A 20,944-nucleotide genomic window follows, 5' to 3' on the forward strand; every position below is an offset into this window, starting at 1 on the left:
TATGGAGACTTGCTTGTTCCGTGCAGAGATCCTTAACAACACCGTGGTAACGTACCGAGACCAGACTGCAACGCAGAAGGCTGCCGCACTCTTCCAGTCCTGCCTCAATGTCGGTGAGTCTGCGGCGACCTTCATCATGCTCATCATCAGCCTGAGTGCGTCCACGGCGCGGCAAATGCCTTCCTTGCCCATACCTCTCCAAGTAATCCTGCCATGTGGCTGCTGCGGCCACCATATCCCCGCAGCTGGCACAGGACAGGGTTAACTGCCAGCTGCAGGAAACACAACTTAGGCCCTGCTATCGCATGCGGCGAAAGTTAGGTGGCAGATTTTTATTGTTTATTATTTTTTCTACGTTGCTGAAATAAAAAAGTGCGCAGCTTGGTGGGCGCATTTGTGACAGCGATCTTCGGAAGCTGCTATAAAACTCTCACTGTAACACCCAATGCTTCCTTTTATCCGACACATGAGATGACAGCAGGGTTGATCGCTCGGAGAATAACTAAAAGGAAACGTGGAATGCAGGTTACGCGTCTATTCTTGCGAAAACAGAAAAAATCTCTTTGAGTAGTTCCGGAACTGCTTCGCGCGCGGGACCGCTAAAAAAATTATCGAGGTGCCCTATCTATAATTACAGTTTGCGTTTAAATATTTGTCGTATTTTTTTTCTTTGAATTTCTGTCAAGATTTTTCTGGAAAGATTGTACAACCGCAATGTTGCATGGACCATTATAGTCAAAACCGGGCACGTATCGGCGCTCCCCTGAACATGTATATTTTTCAGAATATCTCCCCATTACATAAAAAAACGTTCTTTTCCTGCACTAGGATAACGGGAGAGGGAGCAGCATCCTTCTCTGGCGGCCATTCTGCGAAGTAAACACCATTTTTTGTGTCATGAATATCAACCTATGCTTTCAAACGGGCGCTCTATTTCTGCTGCATTAGCAACAAAATCTTGCGCATTCATGGCAGGCAGGCCAGACAACACAAAACAACTGCAGATGGGGAGAGCTATCTCAGTACCCGCGTATTCCTCATCATCGTTATCGTCATAGTCAACCGAGTCACGTCACGTTCACTGCAGGACTAAGGCTAATGACCCTCTTTCCAGTACCGTCCTGCGCATGGGCCAAGCCTCGTCAGCCGTTTTTGCCCACTATGGCAGGCGAAAATGGGGAGGAGTTCGCTGCATGCGTTTGTCCACGAACTAATTTCCTTTTTTTTGAACGGATGAACTGTGGAATCATAATTAGGTGCAGTGCTAGCATCTTCTAGGCCCTCGCAGAAGCACGCATGGTCCCCGCACGCACCGATTCCAAGCCCTAGAAGATGCGGTCAGGCTCACCAGCCTTCGTTAGTCGGGAAGTGGAGTGCGAAAGGTGTGTCCCCAGACGACTTACCCCAATCTGCTCTGGCTAGGCAAACCCTTCGCTTCTATTAACTATTGCCCAAAAAATAAGCCCACTATTGTAAAGGAACTGTGGCAGAAATAATGCGAGAGAGCTTTTTTTGACCCGACCCGGAAAACGTGCTTCGCTTGGCAGCCGCTACAGTGGTGCGTTACTTAAAAAAGGTCCCTTATCCCCGCAGATTTTCTAATCTCACATACCCACCTCACTGCCCGCTACCCTCTGCTGCGTTCACCTTCTCTTTGGAGTCCAGTCCACTAGCTTAACAAGACCATCGATTGCGTGTGTTTCCGTAGACCTGCGCAACAGCAAGGGCACGCGGCCGCTGGAGGAGCTGCTGTCGTACGTGGGCCTTCCGCGGTGGCCCCTCCTGAACCGGACGGCCAAGTTCCCCACCTATCTGATCCTGGGCAACGTCATCCGGGAGTTGGGCCTGGACGCCATCGTCTCCGTGCGGGTGGGCCTGGACTACTACGACAGCGACCGATACCTGGTCTACGTGAGCAGCTCTGCATTCCTCCTCCTCACTTGCCGCTGTCGAGTCGATTGGTCGCAGATGCTTCGCGGGCGCCGTGAGTAAACGGCAGAGACATCCTGATGAGAAAAACACGTACGGAGATGCATTTATGACACAACTGCCGGAGAGTGCGAATTGTGTGAATAAAATGTTAGTATGGCATCGCGGAAACTCGAGTGCAGAAGGAGGTCCCCAGATTTCATGTTCGGCGCCTTGCAAAATCGTGGTGGTACGTACAAGCAAGCAACCTTAAAATTCTCTTTCAGCCCTCGGTGGAGAGCGAAAACTTGTTTCTGAATTTCTTCTCGGCATAGTAATGAGCTCATGCAAGGCGTAACGATCCGCTCTCACAAAGCAAAGATACAGGGCCGTTGGGAGCCATGAGGCTGATCGTTAACGCACGACGAGATAGGAGAGAGATTTAGCATAGCGCGATTAACGGCCGCTACTGCTATCAATCTGGCGCCAGTGCGCACGTGTTGATTGGTCCCGACGCAGTACGCGCATGCCCAGCTGGTTGGCACCTGTCACCATCTCGCGCCCTCTGGATGATCTGCGCCTACGCAGCGTCTTCCCATGCAAGCGGATTGCACTATACTAAATATCTCAAGTCACGCGAGGAACAGGCCCGCATATGGATGCGGCTCCTGGTGGCGCAGAAAAAGAGCTTCTCGCACAGCTCTTTGCGTCAAGAGAGAAAGACAACGGGTCATTAAGCGGGCCTTGAAATGTGCAACCGCCGCGAAGTAAGAACAGGTGCCCAGAAAGACCCAGCAAAAGCGTTTTGATGACTGCTTTTCCCGCCGCCAGATGCCGCGACAAATGGGCTTGTAACGCACTCCTAGCGCACAGCCTGAGATTGATTCCGTTTCCCGCGCGCGTGCACAGATCGGGCAGCCGTCGTACGGCGTGGAGCCCATGGTGCTGCGAGGTCGCTACCGGTCGCCCTTCTTCCGCATCCTTCACCGCTACAAGCTGTACATGTACCGCTGCGCGCTGCTCATGGGCTCCAACGTGGCGGCCGCCGACCTGGTCAACGAGATCGTCATCTTCGAGGCCAAGCTGGCAGCCGTGAGTCGGCCCTGTCGCTTTGAGCTGTCCCGCCTCGCCCTTCCTCTCTTCTTCGCCCACCAACGCCCCCGATGAGTCCTCTTACGCCTCACGACCCCTGGGCCACTCCGAAGGAGAGATCGTTTGTCCTGCAGGCAGTAACTTAATTTTGGCGTGGTAGCGTTGGCAACGATGAAATTCTATTTTTTTTTTCATTTTTTTAACAGCTCCTAGTTTGCGTAACGTTTTGATCATGAAGGAGGCATTGACATATACGCGGTTTCAACTGTAAGCCCTGTTAGTCGCTCGCCATGTCAATGAAATTCCAGTCGCAGAGACTTCCAAGCCAAGCAGAGGTGGTATTTGTGCTATGGTATGCTTGCTTCTAGGAATTGTGCCACTGATTAAGAAATCGTGAGGCCTGCGGTAAGATTTAAGTCAGCGCTGATGGCTGCAGATAATCGCCCCTCCCCCCTTCCGCCAGCAATCCGCTTTAAACAAACGCATTATGGGGAGCTCGGTTTATACAGGTTGTACCAAAGTAACATAGACTACGGTGTTAAAGATAACTGTTAGCTTGTTGGTGCAGAGGTGAGACAACATTGTGTTGGTCGATTTGTGAAGGAAGCAGGGGTAAACAAAACAACTAAATTACCTTAAGAAGTCAACGAACATTTCAGTTGTGACAGGCAAGATTGTGTTGGTCGATTTGTGAAGGAAGCAGGGGTAAACAAAACAACTAAATTACCTTAAGAAGTCAACGAACATTTCAGTTGTGACAGGCAAGAGAAAGTTCAGATTAGGAAGTAATACAGTGTTGTAAATGGCTCACTTTTTTAAATATACCCATTTTTTCTGAACTATTTTCACGCATTCTCGAGGAACTATTTGGAACTACAGAGAAACGCGAGAATGGGCCCGCAAGCGAGCGAGCTAATAGCGACTGAGTCTTCGAAAATTTGGACTTGCGTTTGGCCATCCAGCTCCTCTGGGCGTTCTGGTCATGTATCTTTACGAGAATTTTTGACGGTGTGCTGATGTTTGCCTTCGCAGATATCGGAGCCGGAGGTCGTAACCCACAACCCGAGGAGAGTCTACAACCTCATGGCTTTGAGAACTCTCGAGGGCGCCATTCCTGAGGTCAGTTTAGGCAAGTTTTGAACAACCGTTGGGATCGAGGCTAAAGACACCCTACGCCCGCCGTGAAAGGGTTATAACGATGTACCTTCAACATACATTTCAGATGTAACTTGGACGGCAGTTAAAAATCGGCCTTATATTTTCTTTTTTATTCCAATAAACTGGTTCTGATTCTTAGTTGCAGAAATTCGCTCCGTATATGATATCGATGGAAATGAAGTTTCTGCAGGTCCGCGCAGCCTTTACGTGCTACTGGTGTTAAAATGTTGTAGTATGACTTCATTATTTGAAGGCGTGTTCCAAATCCAAAGCATGTTATTCACGTACGCTTTTAAATTAATTTTTTTGTAAGGCGAACATTTGCGTCGCGTTTCTTAGGACGCTCATTTGTCGACATTTGTTTATTAAGCGACGCCCAATGTAAGATAACGCCAGTCGTCCAACAAATAAAAAAAATCAAATAGTATGCTGCCTCCCGCTACGCTCAACACTTGCATGCCAAGAAAACGTAGAAAGCTGCGTTAAAAAACGCCATTGAATTTAAAATGCGAAAGCGTGCTATTACGCCCGCTCTTTGTTTTGTTTAAAACGTCCTGAAATGAAGTACAGCCATTCAGAAGAAATTTGCAAGGTTCTCGGGCTATCGCGCCAGCGATATTGCAGAGAAACAGGAGCTAGAACTCTCCATGGTACCGTAAATGACAAGTCCCAGCGATGCACGTCAGCTTGCTTTGTGCAAACATCCTCTGTTGCGTAGGTTCGGTGGACGTACTTCCTCAACCTCGTTCTGCGCGACGTGGGCGTGTCGATGGACCTCAACGACCACGTGGTCGTCACACACCCCATGTACCTCAAGAAGCTCTCCAGGCTGCTCAAGGGGGTGTCCAGGTAAAATAATGCACCACGCCTGCCTCCCACTCGACAGAAGCGTCCGTGAAGGCCATGAATTATTCCTTACTCCGCTGAAGTGTCTGCAGCGTCTCTCACTGCCCATGAACGACATGGTCTTTAAATTCGGCCCATCATTTCAGTCGTCTTTGAAGGTTTCCCCACAACGCCACACGGCACTGGCGCACGAAAAACCTGTCTCCGTTAAAGTAACCGTTAAGACCTACTCATACATCACTCTATAGATGTTTGCGCACAATACGTATAGTTCTTCAAGACTTACTCAGAGGAGAGGGTGTAGACAAGTTAGCCAGCATCCCAGGCACGGCCCCATTAGCTCAAAGCAGTCGGTCAGTGTGAACGTGTAAGCACGTTTGTGCAATGAAATCAGTCATCTAGGCGTCATATGTGGCATAGTGATCATAGAGCTCAGAACCTGTGATAAGAAACATGTACATAATTTTCAGGAGGATTCTCTCGTTTTATGCTAAATAGCATTGGTTCTCCATACCACGGTGTCCAATGAATGGATTGCTTGGCAGCGCTTCAAAGTTGCAAAACCACCCTCGGGGGCTTTTTCTCTCTCAAAGCGCCCCTATCGCCTCACCTACATATATTGTGTGACGTTTTGGTTCTTGACTACGCATGTATGTAATTCGGTACGGATGTTAGCCCAGTACCTGATCAATCTGGATAAGTGAGCTCGTCTGTGTCCTCGGTTGGTGTCAGTGGGGCTAAGTTGCCGCAGAGTAATAATAACACCTTAGTTCTTTTTGATATAAGAAAAGGAGTAGACGGTAAAAAGCTGCTTCGAAGAGTAGCCTCACGAAACGGCCGCCCCGTGTATGATGGCATTTGACAGAAGGCGACAAGTCACGACAAGAATCTTGTGTAGTAGGATGCAGTTCAAGACCTAAGCGGCAAATATCTTTTAAAAGGGGCCCTCATTCAGGTAATCGCATCGTCCAACCATCATGACGTACGTCGTGGTTAATCCGGTAAATCGGGGCTAATACCCTTGTACCTGCCAGGCCTCTGCGATGTCTCCCGAGCTGGTGCTGGTGTGACCCCAACGTCATCACAATTTGTCGACACCATTGGCTGGAGCAGGTCTACTTTATTAAGGTAGTATTTGTCACTTCGATCTTGAGTTGTATCTGATTACAGGAGGCTCCGGCTGTTATCGATTTACGGCAGACTTGTTTGGTCTGCCGGGCCTCTTAGAATGGCTTTGCAACCAAGTACACCGACGTCCTTGTCGTTGCCACGCAGCTCGATGGTGGCCAACTATCTAGGCTGGCGTGTCGTGGAGTCCTTGGGCCAGCACACCATGAGCCGCTTCCGGCAGGCGCGCTTCCGGTTCGACCACTACCGCTACCTGCTGCTGGAGCCCACCGAGGTTCCGCGAGAGTGTGTGCGCCTCACCATGCGCCTGCTCAACTTCGCCGTAGGCAGGCTCTACTACGACCGGCGCGTCACCAAGGCGGGAAACCGATACAGGGCGGTGGGTGCTCCGCTTCATTGCGCCCCCGTATGGACGCGCTACTTGTTCGGTTTAGGTTACACTGCCGGGATATAGTGTGCCGCGAGTGGAACCTTTGTAGACAACGCGGGTAAAGCCATCTGATGCCAGAAGAACTTAATGAGCGCAGAAGATAGTTTTCTAAATTGACATCTACGCGTTCTAAAAGGGCTACACAGGGGCTCCTGTGAGTGCGTGAGAAGCAGAAAGTAATTTACGGTTTTAAAATTACATAGAGGGGAATAACTGGTCCCGCAGGCTGTGCGGTCCGGTGTGTGAACCCGTTATGCACGAGACGTTATGTACGAGATGGCGCAAGGGCATCTGCGACCAAAGAACTTCATGCCACGCGGTGTTTAAGTTTTGCTCAATGTGGAGTCAGAGACCCATTTCCCAAGCATTTCACCCTAAATAAGCCGAGCATCAGACCAGGGGAAAGCTTGTACCCATTGTATCAACGGTGGGTACCCGGCGTCATTGGGGATCGAAGCTCGCACCTCTCGCATGCGAGGCGGATGCTTTACCACTAGACCACCTCTGCGGTGTAATTGCGCTCGTTTACGTGGATCCCTGATTACATAGCGGGTGCGTAAAATTTTCAAAGAGAAGTTTCAAAGGTTTTCGAATGAAAATCTGTGAATTCCGAACCGTATAAACCGTAGGTTAAAGAGATCTTCATCCTGATAAAATTAACCTTTCTAGCTCGCAAGCTCTGTAGGCCACACGATTGGCTATTGTTATTTTACCTGCCTGACTTTCAAGATCGGCGAATTTCCTCAATCCGTTTTCTTCTTTCCTAGGTTTACGACATGGCCGAGGAACTGCGGGCAGGCGTTCAACGTCCTCATCGACCTGAATAACTGGATGGACCCGGAAACTAAGGAGCGGGCGATGGTCAAGGTGGGCACCTCCCCCGTTGTTATGCACAGTGGTAGAGCAGGACCAGCCAATTCCTTTCACTAACTTGTTACGAGTACGGCCCTCTCAGTTTGTCGGTTGAATTTTTCAATTACGTGAGAATATTTGGCTGCGAGATTTGCCGGCATCGAAGGGCATTGCAAGACCTACAATCATAAGACTCCGGCCTTACCACTGTAAGACGATGTCTTTTCGCTGTGAACTGCTATGTAAATGCCAGAATGTCAGAGCCACAAGTTTCCGAGCAGGAGGGCGATAAGGCAACACCAATTTTAATTCTAAGTTTCTTGAAGCCGCCCTATAGCTGAGGGATTCAGCAATCGCGGCTGTTTCAGTGATGCTGCAGAACTGGTGCATGTTCCTGGCTTGAAGAATTAATTTAACCTGGAATAATTATATCATCAGTTATTATTACGTGTCCGTAGTTTCCTCGTAAGTCCAGATCATAAATGCTTTCTTATGTCCAGTTCTCGGAAAACGCACGTTTGTCTTCTTCATCCTTGTTTTGTGCGCTGAAACCCATCATACCGCACTTTGACAGATTTGTTGCATGCGTATGTGAAATTGACGGTCTAACATTCAGTTTATATTGTGTACTGCCTGCGTCCTTTTTATTTGGTGGTTAATTCCAGCTCTCTCGCCTTCAACTGAACATTGGATTCCCGCCATGGATAAGAAGCGATCGCGATTTGGATGAATACTACAAAGAAGTGAGTCAAAATTGCGAGTTAACTTGCGAACAAACAAAAACTGGAGGGAACACTTATGCTCCGCCTTAAGGTTATGACACGATGGCGTAATGAGTTAGTTCCCACATATGCAGAAGGTAATTCTCTACTTTAAATTCATACATCCCTGGGAGTCCCTATACCGCTGATGGCGCAGTTGTGCAGCGGTTAAGCGATGCCCCAGTGCCCTGCGACGGCAGATGCTCTCAGAGGTGGGCCTTGTGTGGCGCAGGTTGCTCTTCTCGAGCGACCAATCATTAATTTATAGGTTGCTCTCTGGGGACCCCCTTCGAGAGCCATATGGCCGTAATTTTTCTCTCACAACGCCGATACCAACGCCGAAAACGCCGCCACCGGATTTTCTGGACAACGGCACCTTTAACTCTATCGCGTTAATACACAAATTAAGCTTTGCGTGTTTTTGTGCAAGATGAGTTTAAGTAGGCTTGTAGCTAAAACACGCGCACAATCACAGTGATGTTTGCTTTATACTAATATTATAAGTGTCTATAAATAGCCTTGGTAGATGACAATGATGAAAAGACTTCGGTTCAGTTGAAATGTCGGCCGTCATGGAAGCATCTTGCAACCAGGACCTACAGAAGCTCATGCAAGCATGCAGGAAAATGTCTGCAGGCACTGCACATCGATCTAGGGCCGGGAAGCGGGACATAATCTTGCTCACTGGAGCGATTCTTCCATGTCATCGCCAGGGAAACTGTCAGCTCCTACAGCTCCTGCAGCTAATGCAGCTGATGCGGGTGGAAATAGTGAGGCCTGGAGGGAGCATGCCGGCGGCGATAGCTGCAGGAATGGTGGAGGTGGCGAAGCAGTACCGGGGGTTGTGCTTCCTGAACACATTAATATAGATGGGCTGACCATAAAGCGACTTGAACAAAGCTCCGCGAGGGAGGAGGAAGGACTAAACTGAAAGATCGCGACACACCTCCACTACTTGTGAGACGGAGGGCCTCCGGAGCAGGCTTTAATGCAGCTTTCAAGAATTAGGCGCTCCACATGATGAAGGCGGTCGAAATTTGATGATGATGATGATGATGATGATGAATGTTCACAGATGATGTTCATGCACAATGCTTCTAATACCTATAACAGTGCATCTTACAGTCGAGTGACCACAGTCTTCACCCGTCGGTTCTTTCTGCCGCTAATCTATGCTAGGATCTTCTGTAGGCAGTGATTGGGCAACGAGTTGCAGTGACTCGACTTCCGCAATGTCACTCATTTAACTTGCATCTCTCTTTGCTTTTGCAGCTTCCTGACCTCAGAAAGGAAGACTTCTTTGAAAGCGTTCTTCACGCGAAGAGGATTTACTACCGCATCCTCTACGGTCGACTGAGACAATCCAAGAGAGCTCAGGATTTCGGGTACGCATGACTAAACCCGATATCAATTTCAGTCTAGACATCTTGCAATCAGCAAATCACTAGTGAACGCGACACTTTGCAGAGGCTGGTTAAGGTTTTCCTGTATCAAACTAGCACGGCCAATGGTGAGGCTCTCTACAGAGCTTATCGTTTTAAGCCGGCGGGCTCATCAAATCCTCCATATATTCGGAAAAACATGTTTATGTTAAATTATTTTATGTGATTTAAAAGTTGTGAACTTACGCGTACGTACGTGGCTCAAGTACGTCGGTGATGGATTTCATTCGTGTAATAAAACCTGCAATTCCAGCGGAGATGGCATACAGCGAGCACACAAGATGCCACTACGGCTCTCAGTTTAGCAGAGTGGCTTCAATGACGATGTGGGTGCAAGTGTGAAGGCCTTCATCGTTGTCTTGGCTTTTTAGATTACTGTGTCCAACCACAGACAGAACCCTGATGTTACTGCACTCATCCACAGAGAGAACTTTGCATGCCCTTTGCTTGGTTTCATCCAAATATAACTCGTCTGATCGATAACGAAACTGTGTGCTGCAGTGTGCGAGTGGCTTGACTCAGAGTAGCTTGCTACATCCTACGAAATGTAGGTTATCTTTATGACGCTTTTCTTTGTCTAAATCTTATTTCAGATGGCTTCCGTCTGATCCCACATCGACAATGCACTACAGCTTAGTCGGAAACTACCTGTGTGAGTGACTCCACATGTTCCGTGAATGCTCAGCTCTCCTGAATAAGACTGCTTGATCACTGCTATTTTATTTGTGTGTACAGTGTGAGACTGATATTATTGAATGTACACCCCCCACGAAAACTCTTCAGGCCATTGCATTCACTGTAGTTGAATGAATGTTCCTTAAATGATCCGCTACTCGGAGCATTCAAAGTACACGTCAAGCGCAAGCTTCTCTACCGAGAGAAGAAACCTTCTAGCATTTTGAGGCCCTTCGGTCTTTATTGGCGCCGTGGTGGCTCAGTTATGCAGCACAAGCAAAAAGCCTTTGGCCTGAAGACTTTTGACCAACACTGTGCATGCATGCTGATGTAAAAGTACACGTCTATAGAGCCTCGGTCAAAAGTCTTCAGTCCATGGGGCTTGCTCTTCAGCAGCAGAACTGGCACTTGCGGCAGTTTTGAACCTCACAAAAACCAAATGGTCTTCCTACCTCTCTTAAAGGGGCCCCGAAACACATTTTCAGTGCATTGTTTTGCCTGTTGGTTGCATAGAATGAGTTATAGTGATGCTATTAGCGTCGGTCGTACCGCGTATACTGTGGTTTTTAATATTTTAATTAGCTCGCAAAAAACAAATTTGTGGCGCTGATGGTGTCCCCTTCCAGTGGCGGTTTTTAGCAACGGATATGACATCACTTAGAGCGAGCTTGATGATTGGACTAAGAGTAAATTTACTGCAAATTGCGTTAATAACTAGAGATACGTTTTGTCAAGTTTTTGTGTTTAATATATTACATTAACAAAACCAACTTGTTTGCTCTAGATAAAAGCACTGTAAATCAACTAAAACAAAAACACACCACCAGAGGCACTGGCTACTTTTCGCATCGAAGGACTTTGCGCCTCTCTGTAAACATCCTATGACCTAGCACTAAACACTTATGGCTACTCTCTATCTGAGAGCGGCTTTGCGGAATCGATCCGATCGAGCCATTGCACTCTATAAGCATTCGTTTCGGTCCCAAGGAAGGATGCGTTCGTTTCGCATTTAGCAGGCAGCGCGCATCGTCAGCTTGTGGAGGATCACCGGACGATGGCGCCAGATGGCGCCACGTTCCCAACAACAGTGCGCTCTCCTTGCTCGCCGTGGCCAACCAGCGCGCTAGGGGCGATGGTTGGCGGTAAGCAGTAGCGGTACGCGCTATGCTAAATGTGTCCGATAGCTTGCGCTATCTGTCACCGTCGCAGTTTCTCGCGCTCGAGTTCGGATCCATGAGTAAGGGAACGTCACTGATCAGTGTTCCCTTCTGCGCCGCCGACGTGACGGTGAAGCATCGCTGGGTCAGCTGGGCGTTCACATGGTTGTTGTAACCATACAAACGGCGCTGCCAGCCTTGGCATGAACGAGTTACAGAGAACAGGCAACCATGGAGTGCAAACTTCCGCCACGTGCTATGATAGCCTATATTGATTGGTCGCACGTGGTGTCGTCATTGGGAGGGTGCAATCGGAATGGGAAGCTGCGCGAAAATCGAGTTGAGGGCAGCCTTTTTTTGCTTGTATTTTGAAATTTCTTCATTGAATAACTCCCGTTCCTATGCATCGATTCTCGTAATTGTTTTGAGTCAGCATATGTGTGACATAAATAATCCATCTGAAGCGTAACCGGCATCCGTTCAAGCGGTGTTTCGCAGCCCCTTTAAGTTTGACCAAAGCTGTAAATTGAGAAATACACATTGTAGGAGCCTTCCATAGATCATCATCTTTCACTTGTACATACCATCGCGAACACCCCAGTGCTCCACCTCTGGGACGCGCCTCGCGTTCGCCAATAGAATAAACACCAGGCACGGTCGTCTTCCCGTTTGGGCCTAGCCTTTCTTGAAAAGCGTCTAGGCCTAGCCTTCCATCGCAATACGCAGTACTCTCAGCCGTCTTTATTACATTTAAAAAACATCTAATGTGTGTATGCGGAAAATTTTCGCGCATGCGGTTCTTATTACGAAAATCGTATGAGAGGTACGATGGAGAGGAGCTACGCCAACTAGCCCCCGGTAGCGGGCAGCATGATTGGCGGCAAGGTGTGGTGCCCCACCTAAGGGCCCGTTACACCTTTTAGAAGCCACCAATTGCTTGATACGGTTTTCGTGAGAACCATGCCCCATGCCCTAAGACTCCGTATTTCGTTATCATGTGCCAAGTCATATGCGATTAGGGAAGGAATAAAGGCGTTTGCACTAACGTGTCTGAGCCCGTTTTGTCTAATATACTCGTACATAATATACATAAGTGTTATGACTGCTTTTCGTGGCTCTAAAAAATGTAAAACGCTCATCAAGTGGCTTCGTCATGCATTCTCAGTGAGTGCAGCACTCCTTTATTCACAATTCCACTGCACCAAAGTTTCTCCAAACTTTCGCGCTGGCAACGATTTCAGCTTCCTTTTTTTCTGATTTAAAGATAGAGTAGATTAAATCGGTAGGCAGATGTCTTCAAGGGCATTCGTTTACTGTTTCTTTTTGGAAATCTGGTGCAAATATAACGCCCTCTTTAGATAAGCACCTACAAAACAGTGTGCACAAATCCGTATCAACAATTTGCTCTTGATGTGCATACTTGTTGACTAAACGAAACGCTCCACATTTTGTAGTGTGCAAAGACTGCTTTCCCTGTATGATTCCTCTTAAGTGTCAATGTACACAGATGCATACAACTAAACACTGATCTAGCGGTGGAATTAGCAAAGTTATTAAATTAACGTAGGCTACGGCAGTTAAAAGCGAGCCTCATTTCATTTCGAGAATGACGCAGTGCCGCCGAATCGAACAGTTAGAGACTTAAGTCACTCGGCAGCTCTACGAACGAATCTAGGGTGAATGAATGAATGAATTCGTTCTTTTTGCATTTGCTTGTTTGTCGAACACATCTGGTCGGATCACCAACTGTAAAAGCGAACTATATTTTTTTTCAGTGCTGCCACTCGAGTACATCCAGTTCCCGTTTTTTCTCGTCGACATGCCGCCGTAAGCTTGGCACCGCAGTGGTGTCTTCTTCAGATGTCTTTAGTCAAATTCTTCGCCAGCTTGATAGACAAACGATAAGAAATTGTTTAGTTTTGCACTTACCTTTAATATCCCTTCATATTTAGACAGGGCAAGTTGCTTGTAGCACAAATATATTTTTATTTATCTCCAAGCGCTGCACCGAGATCTGTAATGGGGATCTTAGTTTAGCGTTCTTCATTAGATGCGACCCTCTACGATTCCATCATTTACGCAAGTGTAAATACACAGGCGTCTTTGATTTCGGCTTCCATCATAATGTTGCTCGGCCTTTTCTGCAAACTGGTATTGAGCAGCACAACACCATATCGCAATTCACCACGGCTGGTCACGAGGATCTCTACCTAGTGATTTATTACAACGGTCAGTGCCGCAGGCCGCGGCTCTCAGCTCATTTCGATAACGGGGCCCGTGAAACGCTGTAAGTATCGTGCAGTGGTATACTCGGGTTCCTGTATTCTGTGCTTACGGTCTTTAGTGTGCACTTAAGCATTGTTGACACTTCGATTCGTCGAATGATCGATTTTGCGATTGCTTGCTTCGCACATTATAGATGGAATTTACCAGTTTGGGTCAGTGACGGACACATCCCCTTTGTCACTCCACGCAGGCCAATTAACTTCGGCGCCCTGGGGACTATACTGGCCCAGCAAATAGTCTACGGCTTCGGAGAGCAAGGTGGGAAAATGATACTGGTCGCTTGATTTATTCCTGTTTTGTTCCCTTCTGCAATGCCGTCTAACTGAAAGCGGTAAAATGAAAAGGAGGGAGCGGAACTAGACGCAATTCGAAGGCCCGCTCAAAGGTGATCAGTCGAAACTCGCACCTTTGGTGACTAGCACATTGGTACGGTATCAGCGAGCATGTGCGAAAGCGCTCGTCGTCTACCACAGGGGTTTTTCTTTAGAAGGTTCGTGACTCACATGCCCGACAGAGCAGTCTTCATTCTTTTGTTTTGTTATTTTCCGTGTCCAACAGACAAAATGCAGCTAGTGGAGATTCAGTTCTATCAACGCTATGCCCTGCTCTTGCTCTATATGTTATGAGCCAGAAACCTAGCTCCAAGATTTTGAAAGCAGCCATGACCATCAGAATAAAGATTACGTCGGAAGCCCTGGTTTCACCGATGCCCAGATTTCAGTTCACGGGAAGAATTGGCTTGAAGGGTTTCATATGGCGCAGGCGGCACATGCGTATTGCAATGAGCTCCTCTCAATAACGCATTAGCTTCTAACTTGTTTTACCTCCTCCTCCTCTTTTCAAACCTCCTCCCTTCTTTTTCTCTTCTGGCGGCCAGGGTCTCTGTACGACGAGTACGGCAAGCTCTCCGAGTGGTGGTCTCGCGACACGCGCCGCAAATACTCGCCGGGCGTACGCTGCCTGCTGGAGCAGTACGACGCCTTCACCGACCCCATCACCGGGCAGAACGTACGCACCGCAGCCGTTCTCTGGCGTCGCATCCATTGATCGCTCATCGACGCATGCCTACGAGGGAAGCAGTCTCGGTCCAACAGAAAGAAAAAACTTCGCTAGTGCTTCGTCACGAGCTGGAAGCGTTGGGAATGTGATTATTGCATGTTGGGGTTGTCGCCGCTGTGGGTTGCATAAGGCGCGAACAAGACCGCGAAATCGTCGTCCTGGATGCCACACTGGGGCTCGATTACTGATACGTCCCCCCTGCCCCGTTTGAAAGGGGTACGGCCTAATCCGCCTATAAATTATTCCATTATGCGTTACGCTCTGTATTCGAGGAAACAGAATCAAGCACCTGCGTACAACCTTGATTTCGTCTTCGCACACCCAGTATGTACTGTAAATAATATTAAGAACGTACTTAATTATTACTCGCTTGTAGACCCGAACTGCTTATGGGATATTGCTGCAGCGGAGAAAAAAGCATTCGCCTAGTCCAGTGAACTAACACCGAAATGAACGTCACTTCAAACAACTTTTTCTGTTTTACGAACTTTAACGAAATCAGCTGCCGAATCCCTGTTGTAGCCGTGGAAACTAATTTCAGCGCACCGCAACTTTTGGTCCAGCGAGCACTGATCATTTGGAAGCACTAATAACATACTGCTTTCGGGTCAGAATCGTTCATTTCAATAGACATGTAGTAATCTTAACCCGCGATATTCCGAAACTGCGCAGTTCATGAAACTTCACAGCGCCGTACTTTGGCTTGCAAAGCTTTGGGGCTCCATGTCTGCTCCAGTCTGCTGCGGCAACGCAGCTGCATTGTAGCTTGACGAGTAGATGAACGTATTCGCTAGAGCACTTACCTCACTTCAGCTACAAAATCATTAATTTATATATACAATTCTAAAGTGTTTGCCATTCATTGGACGATTGTTCCCAAAAGGTGCATAAAAACACGAAGTTGGCGAAGGTGGACAGAAAACTGCAGCAGAAAATTACTGCACGCGATCAAAACTGCAAATTACCGATCGCCAAGTATCAAGACTGTCAAGTACTACATCCGTAGTGCATGGCATAGGGAGAGGTCGGTCAGATGGTTCTTGATAATCACAAAGTGAACAAGGGAGGGAAAGCTTCAGGGTGGCTTTGCAACGCTTCGACGAGAGAACTTGTCTTCGTCTGGGCATCGCTATAGAGTTTTGTACGTTGCGAAATAAGTGCTTTGGAACAATTCGTGTTCTAGAAATATACCTCGATTCAAGACAGTGTTTGCGTGGTAATTCATCTCGATAAAATGAACTTTCATTTAAACGAACACTTCTTCATAATCCGCAGAAGTTCGTTCAAGTGGTATTTCAATGTAGTCGTCGCCGTGTAGTCGTCCGTGCGCACTGTTATCCCCGCACGTCGGCCTGAAGTCACGTTCTTTTGTCATTTGAGCGGCGTAGTGTGCAACATAACCTGTAGCTTACATCGTCGCGCGTTTGAACAACATCCCTTTCTTTGGAGATCAACAACTCTTGGTGTGGTAAATCAAGAACACAGAAGTCATTCCTTGCCGAGGCACTAATAAGCGTCTACTAACGTTAGTGTCGACTCAAATTAATCGCATAGAGATTCATGAGCCATTGCTTAACGATGAGCTCGGCTTCTCGGACATACTTTGTCATTGTAGTGAAAAGTACTGGGCAGCAAAAACCTTCATGTTGTGCTGATATTCTTCCATCCTTTTTTTTTTGCTTTCAGCTCGACATAAACGCCACCAGGGAGACCGGGGTGTCCGACAATGCGGGCATCAGACTGGCCTTTAAGGTAGTACAAGCACGGACTGCCTTAGTGAGCGTGGGGGGACGCAGCTGCCAGACTTGTTAAACAACCATTAATTCGTCTTCGCTTTGTTTATTTGTGTCACCAAACCCAGGCGTTCCGTGTGTACCAGATGAAGTACGAGGAGCGTTACTCACTGTACACCATACCTGGCACAGAGCCCCGAAGCATGGAGCAGATCTTCTTCATCGCTTACGCCCTGGTACGTGACCCTATAGGACGACGCAAGACGCTTCGCGTTTTGCAAACCAAAAACGAAACAGTGGTTTCCATCTAACAATATCTTTATTGCGCCCTTAGAGCTCCTTACGGTTCCAAGTGACCAAGGTGAATTTTGGCCCGCTACTCATCCGGAATTCCCGGGTTCGAGCCCGACCGCAGCGGCTGCGTTTCGATGGAGGCGAAAAGAAAAAGGCATCCGCGTGCTGTGCGATGTCAGTGCACGTTAAAGATCCCTAGGTAGTCGAAATTATTCCGGAGCCCTCCATAACGGCATCTGTTTCTTCCTGTCTTCTTTCACTCCCTTCTTCATCCCTTCGCTTACGGCGCGGTTCATGTGTCCGCCTATATAAGTGAGACAGATACTGCGCCATTTCCTTTCCCCCAAACCAATTTTCAATTTCCTGCTGTTGCAGCGTTGGTTCAAACGCTGGGAAATGAAGTGGCTTCGACAAGTTTTCTCTCCTCGAGACTCTATAGCTTTGTCATTAAGCGATGGGATTGAGAGATAATCCTTTGAATGAAAATTTGAGCTGACCTCTTCCCGAGGAGCGTGGCATGTTTTGATACATTCGGTGACGCTCTTCACCGGCGACGCTCTTCGGTAGTAGAACGAGGAGCGGCAGTTTCCATTCACCAACTCCTGTAGCCCGGACCTCGCGTTATCGGCACCTTTGTGGTTTTTTTCAAAATGAAGGACCATCTTCAGGGTTTGCGCTTCGCGTCTAGGCAAAACACTCTGCATTGTGCCGTTGTCGTCGTCAGCAGCTGCCGCTCGAATTCTCGTACACGATGTCACACGGAGACTATGCGTCGGGGGCTACAAAGAACCGCCGCTATAGCGGAGACTGCTTCAGAAGAGGACGAGCGTCTGAGAAAGAGGCCATATTAATTTGAAAGTATTTCCATAACTTAGAGAAGTAACAGCCGAAGCTAGATACAAAACTTGTTGAACACGGCTCGTATGCGGCTTACACTTACTAAGGGCGCAATGTCGCGCCACTTGGTCAGGTCTGCACACCCAGAAGTTCTGAAGACGCGCATTTTTCAACGGGAAGTTTTTACCGGCACAAATGTTTCGTGCGTTGTAAGATTCCACCTATAACAATCAATATATCCTCACATGCCCCTCGGCAGGCTTGCACTTTTTTGCCCTCATTTGCTTCCTTTTTAAAGCATCCTGATCACTTAAATCTGAACAGCCTGTATAGCATATTATGTATATGGATTCTAAGACCACTTGAACCCTGATAACCCCTCCCCAATGCGGCGTTTGTAGCAGCTAATGTCGGTGCGTTTCGAAGCACCAAGAAAATGGCTAAACAGTTCAGAGAAAAAATGTATATACTTCCAAAATTTCTCCCCTTACCCTGAGCGGAGTGTCCACGAGAACTGTAAGAACCCCAGTGTAATGAGGATGTCCGTTCCAAAGCGTACCTAGGCCACGTTGCCATACGTAGCCGACAGACAGACACAGACAGACAGAAAAAATGTATATACTTCCAGAATTTCTCCCCTTACCCTGAGCGGAGTGTCCACGAGAACTGTAAGAACCCCAGTGTAATGAGAATGTCCGTTCCAAAGCGTACCTAGGCCACGTTGCCATAGGTAGCCGACAGACAGAGACAGACAGACAGACATACGGCAGACAGACGGACGGACGGACTGACGGACGGACGGACAGACAGACGGACAGACCGACCGACAGACAGCGACCGACAGAGAGCGACAGACAGAGAGCGACAGACAGACAGACAGACAGACAGACAGACAGACACACAGACAGACAGACAGACAGACAGACAGACAGACAGACAGACAGACAGACAGACAGACAGACAGACAGACAGACAGACAGACAGACAGACAGACAGACAGACAGACAGACAGACAGACAGACAGACAGAGACAGACAGAGACAGACAGACAGAGACAGACAGAGACAGACGGACAGAGACAGACAGAGACAGACAGACAGACAGACAGACAGACAGACAGACAGACAGACAGACAGACAGACAGACAGACAGACAGACAGACAGACAGACAGACAGACAGACAGGCGGTCGTACGGACGGACGGACAGGACGGAAGGACGTTCTATCATTTGTTCTCTGTCTTGCTTCTCCCTTGTCTGCGCCTTCTTCGCCGGGCTTATTGCTCCCGAGAACTTTACGATCACTACGCACTACAGCGGCGGCGCTGTGTATGAGAAACTCGACCATACCGCTAACGTTGTACAAAGGCAATGATCGCTGTGAGCTGAATGGATCTTTTTGTTGCTTCAAGCTGCTTTGGAGCTATAGTCCAACTTCTCTCTGGACGGGGTGGCAAATGATGGTGGTACACAAATGGTCAGGTCTTTGTGGGTGGTCCTGGGATTAGAGTGGGCCTGGTCAGCCTTCATATTCTATTGTGGCCGCTTTATGGAGAAAGAGCGGAGGTCTAGGGCCAGCAGAAATACCCCTAACCTTTCTTCACCCCGATGAGGAGAAATATATCGGTCAATTTTTTCTGACATTTCCATTTCCCTCTTAGAGAACGCGCTTATTCTAGAACCCTTTTTCCGTGTGCTTTTCTTAACTAATCACACTACACTTCTCATTTTTGATGGGTTCATACTGTGCCCACACAGAACAGAAAAGGGTTTCGAATCATGCAGAATAACCTTGTGGTGTTTTCTTTCGTTTTCTTTCCGCCCGCAGTCCAGGTGCGAAGTAACGCGCAAGCATTCCATTTACCATTTCCTGCGCCCAAGAGAGCAGGCACCCAATCGCTTCAGGTAAGGAGGCACGCCACTAAGTGACACACTGTCACATGGGCATTGACATAGTGCAGGACCCTACAACATGCTCTTTACATAGGACCGTATACTAGTGCTCACCACAACTGCGATGAGCCCAGAAACAGCGCATGGAAGTTGCCACTATAGGAGGCGGACTGCTTCCAGGTCATGGCGTATGTTTGTGGCGCAGGTTGATCTTCGCCTTGAGGGCGCATGCCTCCAGCTAGGATTTCGAACAGGCTTAGCCGGTGTAATGCGCGGTAGCCAATTTGTGGGCGGCTTCTAAAATTCCCGCTTCAACGTCTAGGCCGGCGTATGTCTGCTGGCGTTGTTCTTTCCCTTGGGGCTTCTATGGAGAGACAGATTCATGGATAACTCTTGGAGGGGGCAGTCTGGGGGGAAGGAGGAGGAGGAGGAGGAACTTTATTTTCAGAAAAAAAAACTTAAGGTCCTCAACGTTGGGCTTCTACTTGTCCAAGAGTCTGTGGGCCTGGGCCTCACGGAGAGAGCTCTGCCAACTAGCCATGTTCTGGCCAGCTGGTTGAGCAGCTCGCAGAGCGGCCTCCCTTGAGGGGGGGGGGGGGGATGTTTTTTGCAGACCACGGTATCCTGAATAGTGTGCTTAGTCAATAATGAAAGCTAGTTTCGTTGATGACGTACGCAAGGGCCGGTTGTCTGAGCCCTTAAAAAAGACTTACAAACCTGCATTCAAAGTGAGCACGCATTGATCTGGGTAACGGAAGATCATAAATGGCGGTACGTATAATGGCGGCGTTTACTTAAAACCCGTGTCCTCTGAATGCGATAGATGCACGCCATGCCTCTGTGTGCACTCAAAACAAAGATTTCTTTTCACAAAAGTCGAAGTTTAAATTATACGCCTTCTCACTTGTTTATTTGTTCGTTCGTTCATTCATTGATTCCCTTAACTTTCCCGTCTTCTTTTCCGCAGGACTCTGATTCCCCTGATGAACTTCGAGAGGTTCTCGAGCGCATTCGGTTGCAAGACTGGAACCATAATGAGCCCCGACCAGAAGTGTCTTGTCTGGTAGCTTCCCGACATGCAGCCAGGAGGCACTGGCTACGTTAGTATAGCAATACAAATAGGCATATTGAAGGCAGGTTTTTTTTTCAATTAATAAATGGCATACTTGGGCACGGAGCATTCAGTGAACAACTCACGACTTGCATCCACGACGCATAGAAAAAAATTCACAGAGACATCTCAGTAAATTTACATTGCCATTGCGATAGCATAAGAAGCTGTTGATGCGTTTACCTGAAGTGACGTCACTTCCGACCTGGTGATGTCCCTTCCAGCTAATGGGTGACTCCACTCTCCTCCACCCAATCAGTGAATCCATCTTCCGACGACTCAT

General features: G+C 48.1%; 1 pseudogene across 1 annotated transcript in view; it reads left to right on the top strand.

Annotated features, from left to right (window-relative positions):
• The window catches only part of LOC144118823 (neprilysin-1-like), a 32,134-nt pseudogene extending 11,452 nt beyond the window's left edge, over positions 1-20,682 (top strand). Inside the window, exons 6-22 of the transcript XR_013312156.1 lie at positions 27-113; positions 1,709-1,911; positions 2,818-3,000; positions 4,033-4,119; positions 4,877-5,007; positions 6,280-6,511; positions 7,330-7,429; positions 8,080-8,157; positions 9,448-9,560; positions 10,211-10,269; positions 13,225-13,276; positions 13,926-13,993; positions 14,613-14,743; positions 16,481-16,546; positions 16,656-16,763; positions 19,486-19,562; positions 20,518-20,682. The product of XR_013312156.1 is annotated as a neprilysin-1-like (transcript). The remainder of the gene's footprint in view (positions 1-26; positions 114-1,708; positions 1,912-2,817; positions 3,001-4,032; positions 4,120-4,876; positions 5,008-6,279; positions 6,512-7,329; positions 7,430-8,079; positions 8,158-9,447; positions 9,561-10,210; positions 10,270-13,224; positions 13,277-13,925; positions 13,994-14,612; positions 14,744-16,480; positions 16,547-16,655; positions 16,764-19,485; positions 19,563-20,517) is intronic.
• The last annotated feature ends 262 nt before the right edge of the window (positions 20,683-20,944 follow it).

Source organism: Amblyomma americanum, chromosome 2 (genome assembly GCF_052857255.1).
Source record: "Amblyomma americanum isolate KBUSLIRL-KWMA chromosome 2, ASM5285725v1, whole genome shotgun sequence".
Classification (NCBI taxonomy): domain Eukaryota; kingdom Metazoa; phylum Arthropoda; class Arachnida; order Ixodida; family Ixodidae; genus Amblyomma; species Amblyomma americanum.